The sequence below is a fragment of the Talpa occidentalis genome, unplaced genomic scaffold (assembly GCF_014898055.3).
Source record: "Talpa occidentalis isolate TD23 unplaced genomic scaffold, MPIMG_talOcc4v2.1 talOcc4.4, whole genome shotgun sequence".
NCBI classification, from domain to species: domain Eukaryota; kingdom Metazoa; phylum Chordata; class Mammalia; order Eulipotyphla; family Talpidae; genus Talpa; species Talpa occidentalis.
In genome coordinates this window covers 61,926,368-61,947,967 of record NW_023604295.1, presented here as the reverse complement: position 1 = coordinate 61,947,967, position 21,600 = coordinate 61,926,368, and the positions used below count along the sequence as shown (strand labels likewise).

Sequence of the window (21,600 nt, the reverse complement as noted above, 5' to 3'; positions counted from 1 at the left end):
TTGGTCGTACAAATTTGTTTTTTGTGTGTCTCTCAGGCACCTTAGGACTTTTAAGGTAAAACAGATAGTTTTCAACCTATCTTTTAAATCTTTGTGCTCTTTGGTCCTATACTCAGTATAAAGTAACTTCTTACTACTTATGACTATGACATAGTTAAGAAACACATTTGGGTTTCTGACAGAAATGTTTCCCTTGTAGCAGGGAAGGAAAAAAGGATAACATCACCTTTCAAAGTGACTGGGTTTAGTTACTAGAGACATGGATTTTCTCTAGTAAATATACTCTTTTACTTCACTTTATGGCTGGTTGTAAGGGAGCATGAGCTCTTTCGGGATTACATCCTGCAAAGTACCTCGCCTTTTGGTCCTGGGGCAATGCTTATGCCTCAACCTGGCTGACCTGTAGCACCATGATAGTGCCATCTTCGTAGGCAGACTGGCATAACTAGTAGAAGGGACATAGGTAGAGTTTACTGAGTGTCTGCTATGGGTCTGGCGCTGTACCATGATTTCATCTTCACTTTAAGGATTCAATTTTCTTTTCTTTTCATTCATTCATTCATTCATTCATTCATTCATTCAAGCACTGGGTACAGTCGGAAGCACGGGAGGGTGAGAGAATTCACCAGAGCCAGAGTGGGGAGCAGAGCAGGCAGAAGGACCGAAGTACACTGCTGAGGGGAGCAGCGGGCGGCAGGAGAGGTCTGCGCGCCATGTGAGACCCTCCTCCAGTGGCCGGGGAGCAGCAGGGCATCAAACCGGTGCTGCAGAGGCTGTGGGCAGCTTCGCAACCCAGCGCTCAACCGCTGCGCCACCGGGGAGACCCGAATTCAATTTTCTTAAGTTGTCTTCCTTTCTAGAGAAGTCTAAGGTTGTTCTGAAGGCCAAATAATGGACTTAAAAATCAGCATTTGGGTGTTCTGATCCCGGTTCAAACCTTGTTTTCTCCTTTTACCTCAGATTTCCTTTTCATAGTAGACTGCCAAGGAATAAATCTGCCTTTTAAAATCTTGCTCCATTCAGTACCCTCCATTTACATTTCATTTTCCATCTAATTGGTATAATCTTGGCTGATTCCCCCTTTTTGAGTCTCCACCTCCCTTATGGTTCTGTGACACAAATAGTCTATATTATTTTATACCATTGGCTAATTTGGTTTTGGTACATTAGTTTTACTCTTGAATTAAATGTAAGCTCCTTGAAGGATTTGATTCTTCTGCATCCCTCACATGGACTTGAACTTGATACATAATTGATATGACCAAATGATTGAGAAGTGAGAAGAACCACTTTTTGGGAGAATGTAACCTCTTCTTAGGATGGATAATACCTAAAGTTTTCAGAGTTACTCATTATTAGAGCAGAAGGAGGAGAAAACGAGTTTTGTTCCTGTCACTTCTGAGAAGGTAGAATCATTCAGTGAAGAATTCATTTGGAGACAAATTTAGATGAAGTCCAGATGTGGGAAATCTGGCCAGAAAGTCTTAACTTTGCCTGTGAGTCACTGAATCTTTGCTTAGTAAATTTTATGGCACTGTAAGAATCATCTTGTGAGACAAAACTTTGAGGGAAGTGAGTGGAACCCCAAATCACTTGACAACATTTTTCTCACTTTTATCTGAAAAACCTCAGTTGGCGCCAGATAGCCAGTTGTAAGAAAGGCCTGAAGGATAATATGCAATTTCAAGCATAATGTATTTGTTTTAATAATATGCATAACATTGTTTAACTATCTTGGTAATATATGAATTGGGGTTATTTTTAAAGAATAATCTTCCCTTTAGCATCAAAGGATTGCTTTTCACAAAACTCTATGGGGTGTTTCACCTCCTTTGCCATTTCCAATAAACACACTAACAAGCCAAGTCTATTTCATTGCATGACCTTTTGTCTTTAGCAAGAAACCAGGAACTTTCTCATGCTCTCTCCAAACTTCTAGACCAACCAGCTCCCTCCTTTTCTTCAAATGTAACAGCAACAGTGACTTAAGTCTTGTGAACCCAAATGTGATGAATGTTTTACATTCCTCTTATGATTTCTGCTTGGAGACTTATTTTTGTTTTCACTTAAAAAAAGAATTTAAAAAAGAGACAGAGGCTTAGTTCACCTTTAAACTTTTGTTCCAAAACTGGTGGGCCATGCAAAGTGATAAATCTGGCAGATTTTCTCCTGTCAGAGTGGCCCATCTTAAAGGGCTGATCAAGGCTTAAGGATCAAGGATTAAGGCTGTTCTTGGTGCAATAATTTGGAGCTCTCACAGGCTCAAGTGCTATAGTTAACAGTCTTCTCTTTGCTTAAGTGTGGACTTCCCCATTCACATTCTTTTCCTTTGCTATAGCTGATTTGTCTCTGTAATGATAGAATCAGTAGCTTTTATTTTTATATAGTCTTTGGCTCTACTCAATTAGCATTCCCTTAGGGCTTATTGCCCTCTATCCTATTCTCACCTGTATTGAGAGATAGATATGGTAGATATTGTTGTTTCCTTTTTGTGTGTGAAACCAAGGGTACTGATGGCTTACCCAGTAAATGGATGACAGAGCCAAACCAAGTAGAATTCGGATTTATGAACCATTATTCCTACTCTTTAGTTTTACCATTGAGAATTTATCCACATCGATTTAATGTTACCAGTAAACAAGGTTAGAGATTGACTATATATGTTGTAATTTTTTTAAAACAATCCCACACTGTCTTTACTTGATATTTATGTACAGCCAACCTGTCTTACCTATATTGCTTTATCAACAGGAATTGAGACCATGATCGAAGCTGTTGTGCAAGAGCTGCTGGTGATCTTAATTCTTGTCATCAGCATGACGCCAGCCAGTTCAAGTAGCTGTAGCTGGGCTAGAGACATGGTGTGGTATCTGGAGAACTTAGTGCAAGGCCTGTTGTCTTGTCTTATGATTAACACAATATCAGGTAGACACTCAGTAAATGTTTGCTGCTGATGAGGGATTATGAGCCCTAAGCCTCATAATGAGTTTCTAAATTTCAAAAGTATTTTAAAAAAATCACTTCTTTTCTGTAAAAACAGGTGGATTAGTGGATTGCCCAAAGAAATTTTGGGATCAAAGTAATTGGAAGACTATCTGCTAGTTTCTTGCTACTGCAAGGGCAAACTCTCTGGATCTAGTAACTGCATCTTATAGGCCTTCAGGTGAGGCTCAGAGATTGGGGAAAAAAACAGAGGAATCTACCCTTCGTTAAGGACAAAACCACCGCACTTTATTTTTGCTTCAAGTCCATTCCATACCCAAGGGCAATTCACCTGGTACTCTTTCACCACCTTTATTTTCATTATTTGGGGGAGGAAGTTAAATTGAAGTAGGTAGAGGTGGGCCAGGGCAGAGAAACATCTGACTTAGTCTGCGTACACACACATACTGTGCAGTACACAAAGCAGTCTCACTGCCCTTGCCTTCATCTGAGCCTAATTTGTGTTTCGGTTTTTGTATTTGTAAGTCAATGCTATGGTTACTTCAAATAGTGGCAAAGATTTAAAGAAGGGGCGTGTGCAGGGAGAGGGGTTCTTCCTAGTCCACTATTGCAGAAATATTTTTTTACCAAATAAGAAGCTCTTAGATTGTACTTTACTTGTTTGTACATATATCTACCACCCTTCTTGACCCAGTGACACACCTGTTAACTATAGCTAGTAGCTATCTTTCTGTGTGCTAGAGGTAAAATTAGTTGTAAAACTGAGGCTCAAAGATATATAGTCCAAAATACAGACAAAAAACAAATCAAGCAATTAGTGTGTAATTTAATGTTATGTTATGGTATATGGTGTGAAGGAAAGTAAAGCAGGGTATCACTAGGAGGTTGTAACCTTCATTGGTGACTTCCTGTGATATTTTTATAGAGATGGTTCTAAAGGCATTGAGTCACTTTAAGTTTTGAAAGTGAATCTGCTAGCTGGGAGGTCTGAGAAGTTAATAATGCTTAGTGAGAGGATGCTGAGGTCACTTGTCAAGTTTGTGGTTCAGACTTACATACCTTTGACTATAATGCACACATTCTTACAAAGGTACTCCTAGCATGATGTCAGAGAGTAAGCCTGGCTATCCAGAGAACCTTTATGTATATTTATTATTTGTCTCCTTTGTCCTCCCATTATCACTTCCGTCTTTCCCCTTCTTCCATTGCTTTAGCTGGTTGAACTGTATTGATTTTTTACCTCCTTCCTTTTGACTTCTTACTGCTTGTACTAATTAACAAGAACTTTGAACCACTCTATGAATTTGATATTCAAATTAATACCTATAGTAGTGAGTCTGCTTCCGGTGCTTTTTTCTTCCTCTGTTCACTTCCTACCACTAATTTAAGGAGAAACCAAAGGATGGGGCCCAAGAATGCAGGAGCTCTGCCTCTCCCTGAGTAGTTCTGTGTCTTTGATGCAAGTAACACTGTGAACATCAGTTTCTTATGTAAAGAGAAGCATTTGGATCAGATGGCCTCCAAGACTGCTTCCTCCAGCTATAAAGTCCTGAGTATATTCTCTGCGTGTGTGTTTGTGTGTGTGTGTACACGTACTTCTGGGGCCTGGACATTCTACTATCCATATAGAACTTAATAAGGTAGTTTTTATATTTACATCTGTGGAGTTAAAGGTTTTGCTATTCTGATGTAATATATACTCTCTCTTACTGATAATAACTGTCCTTTACTAGAATCAGTAGTTACCATAAACAGAATCAAGGAGTTGGTGTATGTTTGTCTGCACTCCTCCCTGTCCCAATGATACACTAACTTACTCTTCTGCATACCTCCTTACTCCTTCCCCCTAAAACATATACAGACATGTCATTCCCCAAGCTTGTCAGTAAAAAGTAATAATTGTATCCTTAAAAGTTAGTTTTATTTTGGAGCTGGTGGGCATAGGAATGTAAGGATGGTCAGATTAAAGGAAAACACACTGCTAATATATTATTCTCTGTTCTTGGGTTCAGAAAACTGCTGCTGTCCCTTCCACTAACGCATCTGAGAGAAGAAGCATGAAGAAAGGGGTATTTCTTCCATAGCTGAAAAAGAACCAAGGGACTTTCCTTGGAGAGCCTTCCACTCTTGTTGGCCCAGCTTTCCCAGAGAGGCAGTTTTAATGCAGATGAAGGTCAAGGACAGAGAACCTCAATTCTGTTTTTAAGAAAAAGAAGGATGTTAGGGCTTACAACATTGTTGGTGATGTTGGACTTGGATTAATGTACTTAACGTTTGAAGCACAAACTGACCAACCAGAGGAAGTTCTAAAAGTCTTGGCAGCATACATAAAACAATAGTGATTGCATTGGTGGCCTGAAATACTGTAGTGATGGCAGAAGCAGTCACAGAAAGATTTTTCTTTCTGAAAGTTTGTGTTGGCTGCATATGTAGTGTCTCTTCATCGTTAAAATCTTATTTAAACATAATTTCTAGAAACTAGCCAGTCAGTTTAAATTGAAGCTAAACTCATGGTCAATACAAATTAAATAAGCTTTAAGAATTTCTTAAAGTTAATGATGTGCCCAAGGGGATAAGTTGTGTTGAATTTTTCAAAGATAATGACTGGCTTAGTGAACAACAGATTTCAATTTCTAAAGCAGGTTGAGACCAATATTACTTTACATCCTCTGATTATTACTCCACAATATCCACTCTTTCATAAACAGTTCTCTTCCTGCCCCCCCTTCCTTTCTCTCTTAAATAGGAGGCTGTAATTTTTTTTTTTCTGTTCACCTTGTAAAAGCATTTACTTTGCCCTGAAGCACTAGATATAGACACAACATGACCTAAGAAGAATTAGTGGAATTTTATTCTTCTTTCCCCATTTTCATTTTTTTGCTTCCAAATCTATATATTACCAGTGGTCCTTTTGGGGAAGGGAGAAGGACAATAGTAAACCCTAAAACAAAATTCACAGCCTTTTGAGAAAGCACATTAATGGGAATTAGAAGTGAAGTTGAAAACTAAGTTCAAAACTTGATTCATGTTTTCATATTGTCTGTACTTTAGAATCCATCACAACATTGGGAAAATATCACAAAAATAACAGTGTATAAAAGTTAAGGAAAATCACCATAAAAGAATACATTAATTAAGCATAACATTAATATATCCTTCATTTGGAAATGTACGAATTCACATTCACTCAAATTCAAATATACTTCCATCATATAGATTTTCTCAAGGACTAAGAAATGCTCAACTAAAGAACCCTCTGTGCGATAATGTATTCATGACAAATCTTAACAACTTTCACCTTTAAAGGGGATGTTAATGGATGATTGTTCTTTGAATCATGCTTTAGATAAAGTTAATAAATGGGACTACTAAAGTGTGTCATTTAAAAAATCTTTTAAAATTAACCTAATTTTAAAAATATAATGCAGACTCTGGGGAAACAGCTGTTAGAGCTTTGACAGAGGTTATGATTTTCAACAGTTGAGCTATAGTTTATGGTACAGATGGTACTTTGGGTATAGCTGAAACAATAATTGATGGTTTCTGCTTCTCTTTTCCTCTATTAGAGTCAAAGAGTGGAATACCTTTTTCCCAAGACAGGAATTTTTCAGTGTCCAATTACAGCCTATATCAAATAAACAACTTTTTCTATTGCATATTTTGTACTTCCCCACAGTGACCTGGGTGTTGGCCTCGCTCCCTTCTCATTATGGTAGGGTTCCCTAGATTTGAAATAATAGTTTAGGGGAAATCCTTCTCAATAGCAACTTTTAATACAGCTTATCTTCTGGCCAAATGGCCTACAACTCTTGTTTTAGAATACTAATACCAAAGTCTTGCATTGCTCCAAAATTATCAAAAACAAAACAACCACAATTAATACTCCTGTGAAGTAAAAATGGTAGACACCTACCATATTCTTTAAAAAATTCAGCCAACAGGGATTACTAGGAAGATAGATCTCAAATTTTGGACATACTCTTAAAATGCTGTTTCAAATAATAAAAAACAGAGCCTATTTTAAAAGGGAAATAATTCTGTAATACAGTTCTTAAGTTTTGTTTTGTGTTATATGCTGACCTAATAAAATTGAATGGTAAGTCATTTTTCACCTTAGTCCAGTGTGTCAAACTTGACAGAGCATGTTTTATTTTTAATTTTTCTGATGATTTTTATTCTGAAAAGTAAAATTGTATGTGGATTTTTAGCATTTGCCAAGTGTTCAGGTAGCATCCTTGAAAGGTTGGTTTGTAGCAACTGCCTGTTCAGGTTTTAATGTAACAATTATGGTTCAAGAAGACACTGATTAGCAAAATTCTTCTATAGGATTTATCTTTTAAATTCATCTTTCTACATAATAAAATATTGTCCAAAATGTTACTCTAGAGACACTAGCACTAGCCTTTAATTTTAAAGTGCATTTTGCTTTTATCCATTGACTAGAATTGAAATAAAAAGAACGTAAAACTTATAATAAGTCCCTGTACAAACTGATAGGCTTTTAAAGCAGAATAACATTTGTAAGATTTTTGGAAACTTAAAAAATATTTTACTTTTTAAAATGAGAGTCACCGTAAGTATAAGTTGTAGTCTTAATAGCGTCTTTCTAGACTTTTATATGAAGATTTGTGAAAGGGGTGTGGGTAGGAATTGGCACTAACAATCCACTCCCCTGTGGAGATGTTCCCACTCTGTCCTTGTAAATCAGGAAGGAGCTACAGTCCGAAGGAAAGGTAAGATCAGGAGACAGAGTTGTATTATAATATATTCCCCCAACCCTTTTCCAAAAGATTTCTCAAAACATGCAGGATTCAGTGTGTAGCTCGCTTGAAAAGCCTATGTAATAAAGTCATCCCCCCCTTCTCAGCACTTAAGATTAAATCCCAAATCAGTTTTCTCCATGGGAGAAAACTCTTTCTTTCAAGTTTTGTGTGAGTTGGAAAGGTCTGAACCTCTGCAGTTCATTGGATGAGCTTTTCGAAACCTGTCTGCAGTTCGTGATGCTGATAACTTTAAAAGCCACCTACAGACTATCTGGCCGTCTGACAGCAATGCCCCCGGCTGGAGCGGAGCGGCTCTCCCGGGCTTACCTGAGCTGCCTGCGCCGGGGCCGGCGAGGCCGGCGGGGGCCGGGCGGGGACCGCAGTCGCGCCGCGCTGCGAGCGGGCTGTGCGCGCTCCGGGAGTCGCCCGAACAATGCGAGCGGGGCGCCGAGCGCGCCCGGCCTATGGGCCTGACGTCACTGCACTGCCTTATAAGGCGCTCCGCGTGTGCGGCGCGGGCGGCGGGGGCCCCGGTGACAGCCAGACCCTCGGCGGCGGCGGCGCAGCGAAGCGCCCCGGCTCTGCCGACGCTCCGACCGTGTGAACGGACGGTCGGTGCCCCGGGCTCCCGCCGGGGAAGGGCGGTGAGCGGGTGCGCGGGCGCCCTCCTGCCGGGCTGGCCTAGTCACTGGGGGTCGTAGTCGATCTACGGCGGCTTGTAACGTTGCTCCCTCTAGGGCGCCAAAGCTTCTGCTGCTGCTTCGGGTTTTTAAGTGCACGTCCTGCTATTCTTATTTAAGCTTCGGTAAATACATTTTTGTTACACATTTGCTTTTTGGTTGCTGGAGGGAGGTGGGAGAAGGCAACCAGAAGTCTATTTTTATTTTGAGACATCTTCCTGGGGTGATTTAGTCTTCAAACCTCTTTCCCCTTTGTAAAGAGTCGGGGTCCTCAGAGGATAGTATTTTATTTCCTGATGATGTAACTACCAAACAATTCTTCAAGTGATGATGGGAAGGCCAGATGAAATCTTTTTTTTTTCCCCCAGTGTTTTTCCTCAAAGAACCTTCTCGTTCCTCATTTCTGCATGTCTGTGTTTCAACGAAAAGTAGTTAAAGCTAATCAGTTGATTTGGCAGGGAATATATTTATTAGGGAAATTAAATGCTTTGTGCCATACTTTAAAGACACGGTGTCCAAATAGAACTTTAGAAACAGTTTTAATCCATTTGTTCTCTTGACCCAGCAAAGTAAGAACAAAATAGACAAGAGACGAAAAAGAAACTGACCAAATATGACTGAGTTAAGACTGTTACTCTCTATGGGAAAGATTTACTTGTCTAAATGCTACTTCTGGTAAATGAGAATTAGCCTCCTAATTACATTGCACATCAATAAGAGAAGTAATCTCTAAAATCCTAGCCAACTATATGAATCTGCTAAATAGATTAGGGACGGGTAGTCTTGTTTGCAAGCTTCAAATGAATTGAGTAGTTTTAATAACTTGAATCTATTTAACTTTTTATATTACATTAAAATAGGATTGCTTCCTATTATGATGTACATATGTCTATAGAATTACTTCCATATGTTTTTGTCAAACAGGAATAATGAAAATGGTCTGTTCCTTTTTTTTTTCTTAGTGTGAAGTGGAGAAAGACTGGTTGAAGAGAATACATAATTAGTGAAAATGGTGTGGAAAAAAGATTCAGCTCATCAAAGTTAATGTGTCATCTTTGCTAAACTGTGGGCTCACTTTGACAATGCACTGGATCATTTTACCTGTCTGTTGAGAAACCTAAATTAAATTCACATATATTGTTTAAGAGAAATGACTGCCCCTACTCTTCAGTTCAATTTACAATTTAATATTGATTTTCAGTTTTGTATTGAGATTTTAGATGTTAATTTGTTGGTTCTGTTACTCTGTATTGTGAAGTGTGTTTGAATCTTTTTAGAGTCCTATACTTCCTCATACTTATTAAACATCCCTTTTCAGACTTTGATGCTAGATTTATTCAGATGAGGTAAAATGACTGTTAATGAAAGCTGAAACATAAATACTGAAGCCAAGCTTCAAACTGGTAACATAGGTTATCTTTACCTCAAAGCTAATATTTTTATAATTTGTTTTGTCTCCATTTCCCTCTGATGGGTACAGAGGTTTCAGAACATTTGAGTTGCTTATTTCTTTCTCACATTTTTGTATTCATGCTTTGTATTTATTTTGATTCTGTGACTTTTCACTTCTCCCATAAAATATGATAGTATTTTTCCCTCTTTTTCTTTTACTAGAATAGCTAAAGAATACAAAAGTGGATATAAGACTTGTCTAAAGTTCTTGGAGCAAAAGAAAATAGGATTATGACTTCTACTCCTTACCTGCTACTATTTTGTTCCCTGAAGCAGAGAACTTTGACCTAGCTATGACTCAGTGTTACAACTGAGGTCATGGTGTGTGACCACCACTCTCTTTGGGAACTAATAATTCTCATTTGTTGAGCAGCTTATTTAGTTCAGGCCAGTCACTGTACTTAGTGCTCTAGATGTACTTTATCACTTAATCTGCACAAGACATTCGAGGTATTATCCATACTTTTCAGATACAGAAACACATTTGGAGGTATAAAATAACTTGACCAATTTCATACTGCTCATAAAGCAAGGAATGCTGGAATTTCACCCACTTGTTATATGTGACTTAGTCTTGCCTTCTCCTAATGGTTTGCTCAGAATCTATCAGAGGTGTTGAAAAGAAGTTTTCTAATTTAATTGAAAGGTTTGTATCTCTATTTTCCAGACTGAAAGTTAACAAGAAAAACAGTACTTAACCCTTTTAACAGTCATACACCAGAGCCACTCTAATTATGTAATGGTTAACCCTAGGGAGTGTTATTCAGTTGGAGACATTTTGGATTTTTATATTTACTAAGGTGGTTTTCTTAAGTGTGTTGGCAACTTGTCTTGTTCTTATAAAATTGGAATATTATGACAATTTTCCTGCAGATGAAAGTCAGGTGTCTTGAGGAAAGATGATCTTTATCCAATTGACATAGGCGCACTCTCGGTCTTTTATGGCAAACACCAGCCAGTCATTGACATTGTGCTCTATGGGGCACATAAATTGAAGAATAGATTTTTATTTCCTTCCCTTTACCAGTCTCTTTGAGATAAAATTTTTGTTCGCTTGGCTTCTGACATATATTTATTACAAAAACAAAAGTGCTATAACCCCTGTGCCTTGGTCTTGACTCAGAAAATTTACTTCCTAGCCTACTTCTGTCTATATGTTGTAGGACTCTCATTTTATAGTCAGGAATTTCCTACAAATAACTAGACCTAGAAATTAAAATTTTGCAATTAGTAGTATGTGTTTATGGTAGTTTGCCCCTTAATCAGCAATAGCTTTAAGTTGTTATTTGGAAATGGTACAAAGAAATTTTCTACTAAGCTAAATTCTGTTTAATATGGAGAATAGGGTTTGTAGGTGACAGGGTGGGAAACTAGGAAGTATTGATTCAGTTGAACCATATGAATCACTTTTGTTGGATAGTCAAAAGCGTAGGAAGAATAGCAGCCTCTATTATTCAGGCTAATGCTAGGAGGTTATTACATGGCTACAGAAACTAATGGTTAGTAAGATCCACAGTGTTATTGTTGTTCAGCTGTTTTAAAATACCATTACATACATCAAAGCCAATTCCTTTTAGTGAAGTGACTGCTCTTATTTTCTTTCACATCCTGTCTTCCTGCCTTTGTTTTCTGAAAAAGTTTCCGAGATACGTTATTCATAATTTGCTGGACCTTTCTTGCAGCTACCCACAATTTTCGCTACTGGTTCTTTTCATTCATCAAAGATGATGTGCAAGACTCCCTGGAAGGTCTGCTACTGCAAGCTATCTTTGAATGTGACACTGTTGCTTCTTTCTGTCTATACATTAGTTTAGGTAGAAACACCATAAGGTGCAAGAAAAACTACTCTGTTGTGGGCATGGTCCTGTATGAGAAGCTGAACAGATGGGGACAGATCTAGGACAGCAGGAGGAGCAGCCGAATTTTGTTGTTCTGCATGGCACTAGGCTGCAGTTGGGCTGACAAGAGTGAGCCTTTGCTGCTAAGCTATTCCACTTCACAGGACATCCTGTTGCTTAAAGGCTTCTTTCAAGGTAAGTTTGCCCCTAAGCACTGGGCAAGCCTTCTATGTATTCTGTGTTTATAATTCTCTCCTGCTGCTGCTCAACTTAGGAGGGAGTCTGAAGGTGGGCAAATGTAGAATGTGGAGCCAAAAAGGAAGCCTGAGGGTGAAAGCACCTCTCCCTGCCAGGAACAATCAGTTTTCTAACCAACCTCTTCCTTTCACTTTGTATTTCCCAGGTGGTGGTCTGTCACACTCCATTTACATAATGCCCCCACAAATTATATCACCTCCAGGAGTGCAGCACCTCCGCTGAGAGCCTTTCCCCAGCAGTTAGTGATGGGACCGCAATGAATTTAGATTTATATATAGACCCTCTCTCTCTTATCTGGACCCAAATCATTTATTCCAGGCCTCCAGAGCCTTTGGAGTTTTCAGAGACTCTTCAATGATTTCTATTGATATTTCAGCTGACTTTGATTTTAAAACAGTGACCAGTATCCTTGAGAGTGACCAGGCTGATTACAGCAACGATTCAGGGAGTGAGAAGCCCCTTATTAACATTAAAATGACTGAGAGTTTAAAAATTAATTTAAAATTAATTTAGTGCCCATCATTATTTGGAAAATGCAGAAAAGTAGAAAAATTTAAACCTATCCCTACACATGAATACTGCCAACTATCAACAATCCAAGCGCTGTATTTCCTGTTTTCTAAGCATAGCATAGCAGCTGTAATTTTATATTTGTCTCTTTTATCATGTATATTTTAACCATGTTTGTGACTTTTCTGTAGATGCTGAGTTATTTAAAAATATGTATTTGCCTATTTTTCCTGGAAGTGGTGGTTATACAACTAATTGCTGCCAGCTATCTCCCCTGAAATTGCCAGGGTTTTGGTTCTTCACCAAATGAAACAGGAAAGTCTGTTTAATGGGGATTCCTCTCTTGGTCAAATACCTCCTGGTCTTGGTTTATATGGGATGTGAGCTGGCTTTGGGACTCTAAAAAGTATACCAGTAGGTGAGTAGAATGATTTGTAAAGAATGGAGAATTAATAATGTGACTCCACCATAAGATTATTAAATGGGAAGCAGGAAAAGCCTGCTATTTAGGTCCAGTCCACTTGCTTATTTATTCCTGCAAACATTTTGCGTTTCCTTGGTAACTAATGATAGTTTTGAGAAATTGTTGAACTCACAAGAATTACTGCAGAAGTTAAAAAAAATCCTCGAATCACAGAAATTAGAGACGGAAAAGACCTATTAGGTCATCCTCTTTGTCTCTTGCCAGTACAGATTGTTCTGGATGTTTTGTCTAATCCATTTTTTAAAGAGACCTTGTCAAATAGTTTGTCCCTCATACCTATTGTAAATAATGTACTTTTAAAGAAACTGCTCTGACAGATTTTTCTATATAGTTGTAGAACATGATTTCAGGGGAAACTTTTGTGGAGAAAGATCTATGAGTTTGAAAGTATTATTGAACAGGTTTTATTCGTTAGAAGTCATTAGAACAATTTATAATGCCATAAGCATAGTTGACCAATTAAAGGTAAAACAGATGGGTAAGTTAACTTTATGTTTTTTCTTTTTCATTGAAAACTCAAATAGAGCAAAGATCAGGAATAAACTTTTAATCATACAATAACTCATTGAAATGGGTGTAGAAGACCTGAGAAAATAAAGCATCTAGAAAGCAAAGAAAGGCAGGAGTGCTCTGTTAAGCAGTGTGATTGAAACTGTTATAATACATGTATTTGAAATGATAATTAGTATTAATTTACCCGAGTTTCTTCTAACTAGAACTAATTTGGAGCATTGATGAGCTAGTTACCCACTTTATGGATTAAAAATACATTTTTGGCTTCATTTCTTTTAAATTGTAGATCTTTAATGGAGAGGTCTAAACTTTTAATGTTAATTATGTTTTCTTATTTAACGTCATTGTTATTTGGTCATTTTGTACATGGCCAGTGTATAATCAAATATAATATATGTCAGTAGACATTCAATCTACATCATAAAATTCAGGTTTAGAATATCAAAAGCCTTTTATCTACTGTTAGATTGAATTCTCTCTTGAGTGAGAATTTCAGCTTTCAGGGAGTTGGTATATGCATGTTCCAGTTGTCGATGCTCCAAACACACACATTACACAGGTACACATGCAGGCTTTCACAGACATCAAAACCACACAAGAAATGAAGAACAATATAATTCAACTTTTGAGATCAGAAATGGGGAATCTACTTCCCAAAAACTAACTGTAGTATCTTTTCCTTCATTCATGGTGAGCTTCAACAACTAATAGCATGTTTTGTGCATGAGAATTGTCAGTCATATTTTATACCAGTGTGTGAGAAATCCGATGGGTAGAAGGGTGGTTGCCAGCTGATATATTTCATAAATATTTTTATGCCTTGAGAGGCTTAAAGGTTCTATATTCTCCAATTATGCATTGCAAATGAGGTGGAAAATCCACCTTTGATCATAATATGTGTTCACTGGAATGGAATTCAATGAATAAGAAAGGTATTGCATTTTCCCTTCTAAATTCAGCTAGGTAAATGCAGGGAGGGAGAGGAGGATGATTAATAGGAATACAAGAGCCAGACTTCATCTGCATCTATTGTGTTCTTTTATAAGGCACTCGACAACTGTTTAGCACCTTCTCTGTGTTTATCATTATACTGAGTTCATGGCAAGCAGGTCAGGGAACATAAAGCATGTTCCTGCCTAAATGTTGATGGGGATAAAACAAACACATAAACAAAAGCCAAGAAAACAATTTATATTAAATTGGGATCCTGAGTTTAGTGAAATAGGAATTTCTGTAAAATTATCAGTTAGATGTAGAATAATCTGGATGGTCTTCATAAAAGCAGCTCATCTGGACCTGAAAGGGGGAGTAAAGAATAGATGCTTCCTACCTTTAAGTCCCTTTTGTCTCATATTACCATACCTATATTGTTCTTACGTTCTAGTGAGTCATAAACAGCTTCTGTGGGGGCAGGGGTATTATTATTGTTGTTAGAATTTTTTAATCTAGTCTGTTTTTACCAAAAACATTTAGTCTGTATTATATAGACCATTGATGTTCTTTGATTTGCTCATGCCATCTTATTTGATAGTTCTTTTGCTACCTTTTTGTTGTTTTCTCTCATTCCGTGGATTCTTTTGAATTTTATTTTTTTCCTGTCCACTTTGGAAATTGCACGCTATTCTTACTCCCTAAGGAATTAATTGCCTATAAGTTCTATCTCACAAATTAAATATTAAAGTCTAAAGCTGATTGGTATTTTTAATTTTCCAAAGAGTTTAAGGATTTCAAAGCACTCTAACTCTGAGCATACCCTCCCAATTTATATATTGTTGTTATATATCTTATCTTTTTTTAAATTCCCTAAGGCATTATCATGAACTATTAAATTTTTCTGTTAGTCAATGTTGTTTTAGATACCTTGTTTTACCCTTTTTCACAGAAAGATTTTTGCTGAATTCTGAGTTATCACTTGTTTTCTGTCTGTACATTGATTATTTCACTTCTGTATTTCCACATTACTGTTGAAAAGTCAGTCATTGATATAATTGTAACCCCTTTTCTCTCTGGTTGCTTTTATGATTCTCCCTTATCTCTTTTATGCCTCCATTTCATTACAATGCACTGAAGTATAGTATAATTTTATCCTTCCTGGGTTTCATTAAGATTCCTGAATCTGTAGCTCACTGTCTCTTTTCAGTTCTAGAAAATTCTCAGCCAATATTAACTGGTAAAATATGACTTCTGAATATTCTTTTTCTCTCCATACCTTGTAAAACTTAGACGAGACCATGTTCTTTCAATCCCTTAACAATACCTCTGTCTCAGCCCTTCAGACTGTATTCTTTATAATTTCTTCCAATATGTCTTCCAGTTCACTGATTCTCATTGCACATGCAATTCTGGTTTTTCTTTCATAAAGCTGCTTATCCCCCCTAATTTGTTTGGCCCTCTATAATCTCCTTTGTAACTGATAATTGAAATTTCTGCAGTCTTTAAGTATCAGCAGTTCTGATTCTGCTTTCACTTCTCTGACTTATAATCCTTATGCATTATTTTCTAGTGTGTTTTTGCATTTTTTTTTTAATGTGAACTCATACTTTATAGATCTTCATATGTGGAAAGTCTGAACTGTGGGTTGAAGGTGACTTCCTCTAGAGAGGATTTACATTTACTTTTGCCAGATGCCAGAGTATTTTCAGCCCAGAACCTCTAAGTCCCAGGTCTTTTGTTTTTGGACCACCCAGTTAGTGTGATTTGGGGTTGAAAATTCTCAAGTGGGCTAACTTGTTATTATGAATACTTAATGGAGTTTATTTCTCTCCTACTCCCAATGCCATAGTTCAAGGAGAATAGTTTTCCTTACAGTTCCTAAAGGTGCTTTTCTAAATCACCTTTATACTGGGGAATTAATCTTTGCAATGCCAACTTCATATGGAGCACCCTGCTCTTTGTTCTCTGTACCCAGGATGCCTTGAAAACATAAATATTAAGTTCACAGAATTCAAAAGTGCTCTCAAAGCAAAAGCCAGCCTTAGTGACTTGCATACCTTGGGTTTTCTTTTTTTGTTCTTGAGACAATAGCTTAACGTAGCTAATTCCACCATCAAAAATGGACATTTGCACAATATAATCTAGTACTAAAATTCAACCTGCAAACTATGTAGGAAACATCATCTAAAAGGAAATATTTCAAAGTAAAATGTTAGAGCCAATATCTTGACCCTTTATGCTAGGAAATGCAGTTCTAGCTTAACCTCTTAAGCTTTTAAATATCAGCATTTCCATTCACTCTACTAACTGACCACCAGCAGTTTTCAGCTGCCAGATATAACCAGTATTCCAAATATAAGCTCAAATATTGGCAAAATTTGGATTTTAGTTTTTCTTGAGTCTACATGTAAATAGGAATATAGATCTGCTATCTAGGATAACTATGGTCCACTTCTACTTATTAGTTAAATTTATATTAAATGTATTTATTTTCCTGATTTTTTCACAGCTGTTACTCGTTCCTTGGCTAGGCAAGCACACTGGATTATTCTGAGTTCTCTTTTATATAAACTCTGAGTACACTTTTGGCTGGCAGTTTTCTCTACAAATAGAATCACCTTAGGTGAACACAGGATGCTGTGTGTGTGTGTGTTCTCTCAAGGTGTTCCCATGAGGAAATCTGGGGCCTATCAGGACATACCCTTCTACTTTCTGGTATCTCTACTTCCAGTAACTGAAAGTTTTTATAATCTAGGTATTTTTGAATGGTAAACTTAAAAATGTTGTCTCTTTTATCAAATTTCAAGTCTCCCCAACAAGCAACTATAAACCAGAAACACATTATGAGAGGGGGGAGGAGGGAGTAGGATCAAAGCAAGGGAGGGTGGAAATTGTATGGGGACTATAACCAAGATGAAAATGCATACATTGTGCAAAAATGAAAAATGATGTAAAAAATATATAAAATTAAAAAATAAATAAATAAACCTTTAAAAATTAAGTTATAGCTTTTTTTTTACCTTCCATTCAAATTTTATTTTATTTATTTTTTAAATTAATAATAAATTTTATTTTTATATTCCCCATACAATTTCAACCCCCCCATTCTGACCCCAGTCCCTCCCCTCTTGCCCCCACCCCCCAAAAAGTGTCTCTGGTTCATAGTTTTTTGTTGATTTTGATTTTCACTTTCTTACAGTTATTCATTTTCCTGGTCCCTTATTTAAGTTTTCTAGATTCCTGCTATGAGTGAGACCATCCGGTATTTTTCTTTTTCTTTCTGGCTTATTTCGCTGAGCATGATCCCTTCCAGCGCCATCCATGTTGCTGCAAATTGCATGTGTTTATCTTTTTTAGATGCTGAGTAATATTCCATGGTATATATGTACCACATCTTCTTGATCCAGTCATCTATTTTTGGGCATCTGGGCTGTTTCCAAAGCTTAGCTATTGTAAATAGTGCTGCTATAAACATAGGGGTGCAGGTGCTCTTTGGAATTGATGTTTCTGTGTCCTTTGGGTAAATACCTAGGAGTGGAATTGCTGGATCATATGGAAGTTGTATGTTTAGTAGTTCCAGAAATCTCCACACAGCTCTCCATAGTGGTTGGACCAGTTTGCACTCCCACCAACAGTGCAGAAGAGTTCCTTTTTCTCCACCCCCTCGCCAGCATTTGTTTTGCTAAGTTATAGCTTTTTGAGGTATGAGCTTTTATAATTTTTTTCTTTCATAGTAGTAATCTAAGAATTATGTAATTTGATGAAAACAGAGAGCTAATTCTTGTAGTGTAAGTTATCAGTTTACTGTCTTCATAATGTAACTTCTAAATGCTAGATTTTCCCAACCTGTGTGCTCTATAGATAAATGACTTATACTTCCATATTGGAGTCGAGTTCTATGTTGATTGAGAATGGTTTTTGTTTACCAAATCCTTTTATAAAATATATAGATGTTTTAAAATATGATTAGATTTTACCCCCAACCCCAAAGGCATTTTGAAGGCAAAAAATCTGACTCTCTCTTTGCTAAATCCATAAGTGTTTCTATTTATTTCTTTACAGTTTTTTTTATAGAAACTAGGTGACTGACATTCAATATTCCTTTAAGTACTACTCTGTTAAGTGAGATAAAGATGAAGGGAGGTTTCATTTAACATAAAACCATCATATAATAGCCTTTAGTAAACTTAGTTTCTTTCCTGTATTATAATCAAAATTTTTGTGCAATAGGGATGGAAAATAAAACATCCCCTGCTTCAAAGAATTTGCAGTGAGTTGTTGGCTGAAGATATATTAATATGGAAGAGAAGATATGAGACAAACTGATATGAGAGTGACACAAGATATATAAATAAAGTGCCCTTTCTATATAGAGGAAGAAGTTTTGCACATGAAAAGATGTGATAGAGGGTGGCACTTAGGAGTTCTGGTAAAGTTCTTTGACATTTGCTCCTCCGTTGTCAGTGCAAAAGATGTACAGGCACTAATGAGCTGGTCTGGTGCCGATCTTGCCAGAAGAGGATTCACTGGCTACATTACTTTTGTTTGCTATTCTCTTCTTTTATAAATAATCACTTCTTATTTTTTGTTTTTGATGATTTTAAGGTCTGTGTTGCTTATGATTTCTTAAGTTCATTTTGTATCATCACAGCAAGGAGGAAAGCAAATATTTTGATCTTCTACACCCTCTTGCAAAAGATTGTTTCAAAGGTTTTATGTAAGCTATTTCCCTAAGAAACAATGTTATTAGATGTAGAGTTAATTTCCAAACTAGGCAAGTTTGGAAACCCATTAAAAAGCTTAACACCTATATTTAGGTAGCTGCAATACTATGATGATATTGTGACACAGTAATATTATATCTTAAAAGATTTATTCACAATGTGATTATTGCCACTTTGATTCTGAGGAGAATATTTTTGCAAGATTATAGAATTTAAACTATATTTCAGGTCAGTTAGGTTTTTGGTGGACTAGCTGGGAACCTATGTTTTATATAAAACATGATATTTATTAGCAAATGTGTTCAGGTTCCACTTCAATTCCAGATGAATACCTCCCTGCTATACCATGGCAGCTCCTGGCCAACTCGACTGAAGAAAGTTAAGTAGCTCTGGAAATACGCTTGCCCTCCAGGTGTCATCCTTTTGGGCAGAATGTAGGCTGGCTTTTTATAGAGAGGAAATATTCGTAGGTCAGGTGTTCATAACCCAGAGAATGCCTGTATGTACTTTATGTAGCCAAGATGGTTAAACTTAGTATATTTTATTCTTAGCTCTCCCAGATTAAAGCATGTCAGCATGTTCTTTTAGGCAACTTGCAGTCACCCATTTCATGACTGGAAAAGCTGAAAACACCCCCTTTAAAGGACAAATCATAGTTCAACTATGTTTGCAGTAGGCTTTGTAGATATAGTCAACTGTTGCGCAACAGGACTTTAAAAAATATTTTATCATTCCTGTAACATATAAATGTTAATATTTGTGGGTTCTTCAAGTAACTATATTTTCTTTCTGTTCTTGAGCAGAAGCTTATTTTTGGACCTATTTCCTCTTCCAGAAGAGGCCAAGTTCCTGGTAATATCTGCCAAATATAGTTTAAGGAACTTAGTTCAGCAATAACATGACTATATTCCATGTCAATGTTTCTTGACCTGTAGATTGGTTTCAGTGAGCCAAAAGAGGATAATCATTACAGACTAAAAGAAGCATTCATTTCTTGTTACTATACATATAACAGCAAACTTCCACATTTTATCTCCACAGCTCTCTCATCTTTGGTAGAAAACCCCTTCCTCTTAAATAATCTCCTCATGAGTTAGTGCAGTCAATCCCTTAGCAACTTGAGCTCAGAGACCAGGTGCCTTATTAAAAGACTGGTGAAATGTGGGTAAAATCTAGAAGTGATAGCTAGAAAATAAAAGAATGTTGATATTGGTGAGGGTTTGACAAAGTTGCCCCTCACTTATATTTGATCAGACCCCATGCTGTAAAGACAATCTTGTAGAAGAGGCACGCAGCTCGATGGAAGAGGGAACCATTTGCTTCTACAGGGAATTGCTGTGGTTCCATATTCTAAAGCATGAGTCATGGATGTCTTTATGATTACACATCCCTTCTAGCATATGAGGAATTAACTTTAGAGAAAAGGAAGTTAAGAGAAAACAGAAGTGTGAATAACTGCTAATGGTGCTTCTCTGGCTCCGTTCCGTCTGCCATTCCATCATACATAAAGGGGATAAAGGGGGTAGTTCAGAGATTCCTTTCCTGGCAAATAAGTGGCAACATATGTTTGAAACAGTGAATGGAAACTGTAGGGAGAAAATGACAGGCATATGGCATTAGGAAGGCAGGGGAAATTTGTTGCCTTAATGTTAGCCACATAATTGGTATACTCTTCTAGAAGGGGTTGTTTTACTTTGAAAAGGCTGTGTGCCCTGTTAGTATAGCATTTCCGTGTATGGAATATATAATTTTCTAGGGTTTTTCTTTTCTTTTCATGAATGGTAGTCACATTAAGCCATTGTTGCTACGCAGAGGTCTTGAGAGAAAGGTTGTCAAAAAGGAAAGATAGAACCTAATCAGAAATTACATTTTTTAGGACCCCTTATTATAAAGTAGTAAAAATAGAGAATGGGGAAGCACTTAGGAACAATTACTTTGAAGGGCTGAAAACAGAGGAATGGGTTCCAAATTACTGTCCTCAGGTATGTTCTTTAAGTGATAATTCTACAATGACAATGTTTGTGATTTGTTGCCATGGCAACTAAATCTTTGCTCATAGTTTGAGATTCCCCAGATTACTTTAAAGGGCAAGAGTTGGATTTTTTTTTTTTTTTTTTTGCAAACTATGAATTAATCAATATTTACTTTTTAACTAACTGAAAGTGCAATGATTTACCTTAAAAAATATTTTCTTAACAAAAAAATCAATGTATACAAAGGGTACTGACACCCATTTCCAATTGTCAGTAACTGTTATAGAGATGTTTTGTGGGTATATGGAATGAAAGATATTTCAAACAAATATTCTGCATGCAATTACACAATACTTAGGATCTGTTTTGCTCTAATTCTTTATGTCCAATCTCAAAGTCTCTTTCTTTTAAAATAGAAACCTAGGAAAATCAGCTAAACAAATTTTTTCTTTATTTTGCTGCTTAAACATAATGTTTGTTATTGTATTATCTTTTTTTAAAGGAGATTTATTTATTTATTTATTTATTT

At 36.8% G+C, this 21,600-nt stretch overlaps 2 protein-coding genes across 7 annotated transcripts in view; one reads left to right on the top strand and one right to left on the bottom strand.

Moving 5' to 3' along the window:
- The window catches only part of CMSS1 (cms1 ribosomal small subunit homolog), a 346,374-nt gene that overhangs the window by 47,196 nt on the left and 277,578 nt on the right, over positions 1-21,600 (top strand). The gene's annotated exons all lie outside the window — the stretch shown is intronic.
- The window catches only part of FILIP1L (filamin A interacting protein 1 like), a 90,212-nt gene that overhangs the window by 35,919 nt on the left and 32,693 nt on the right, over positions 1-21,600 (bottom strand). Inside the window, exons 1-2 of one of the 3 annotated variants that reach the window (XR_008553895.1) lie at positions 8,034-8,074; positions 685-5,139 (exon numbers count right to left, since the gene is read on the bottom strand). The exons of 1 other annotated variant lie outside the window; for it this stretch is intronic. The gene's annotated coding sequence lies outside the window, so the exon portion shown is untranslated. Of the gene's footprint in view, positions 1-684; positions 5,140-8,033; positions 8,144-21,600 lie in introns of those variants that run through there. One more of the 3 variants, XM_037525657.2, reaches the window with a different exon arrangement.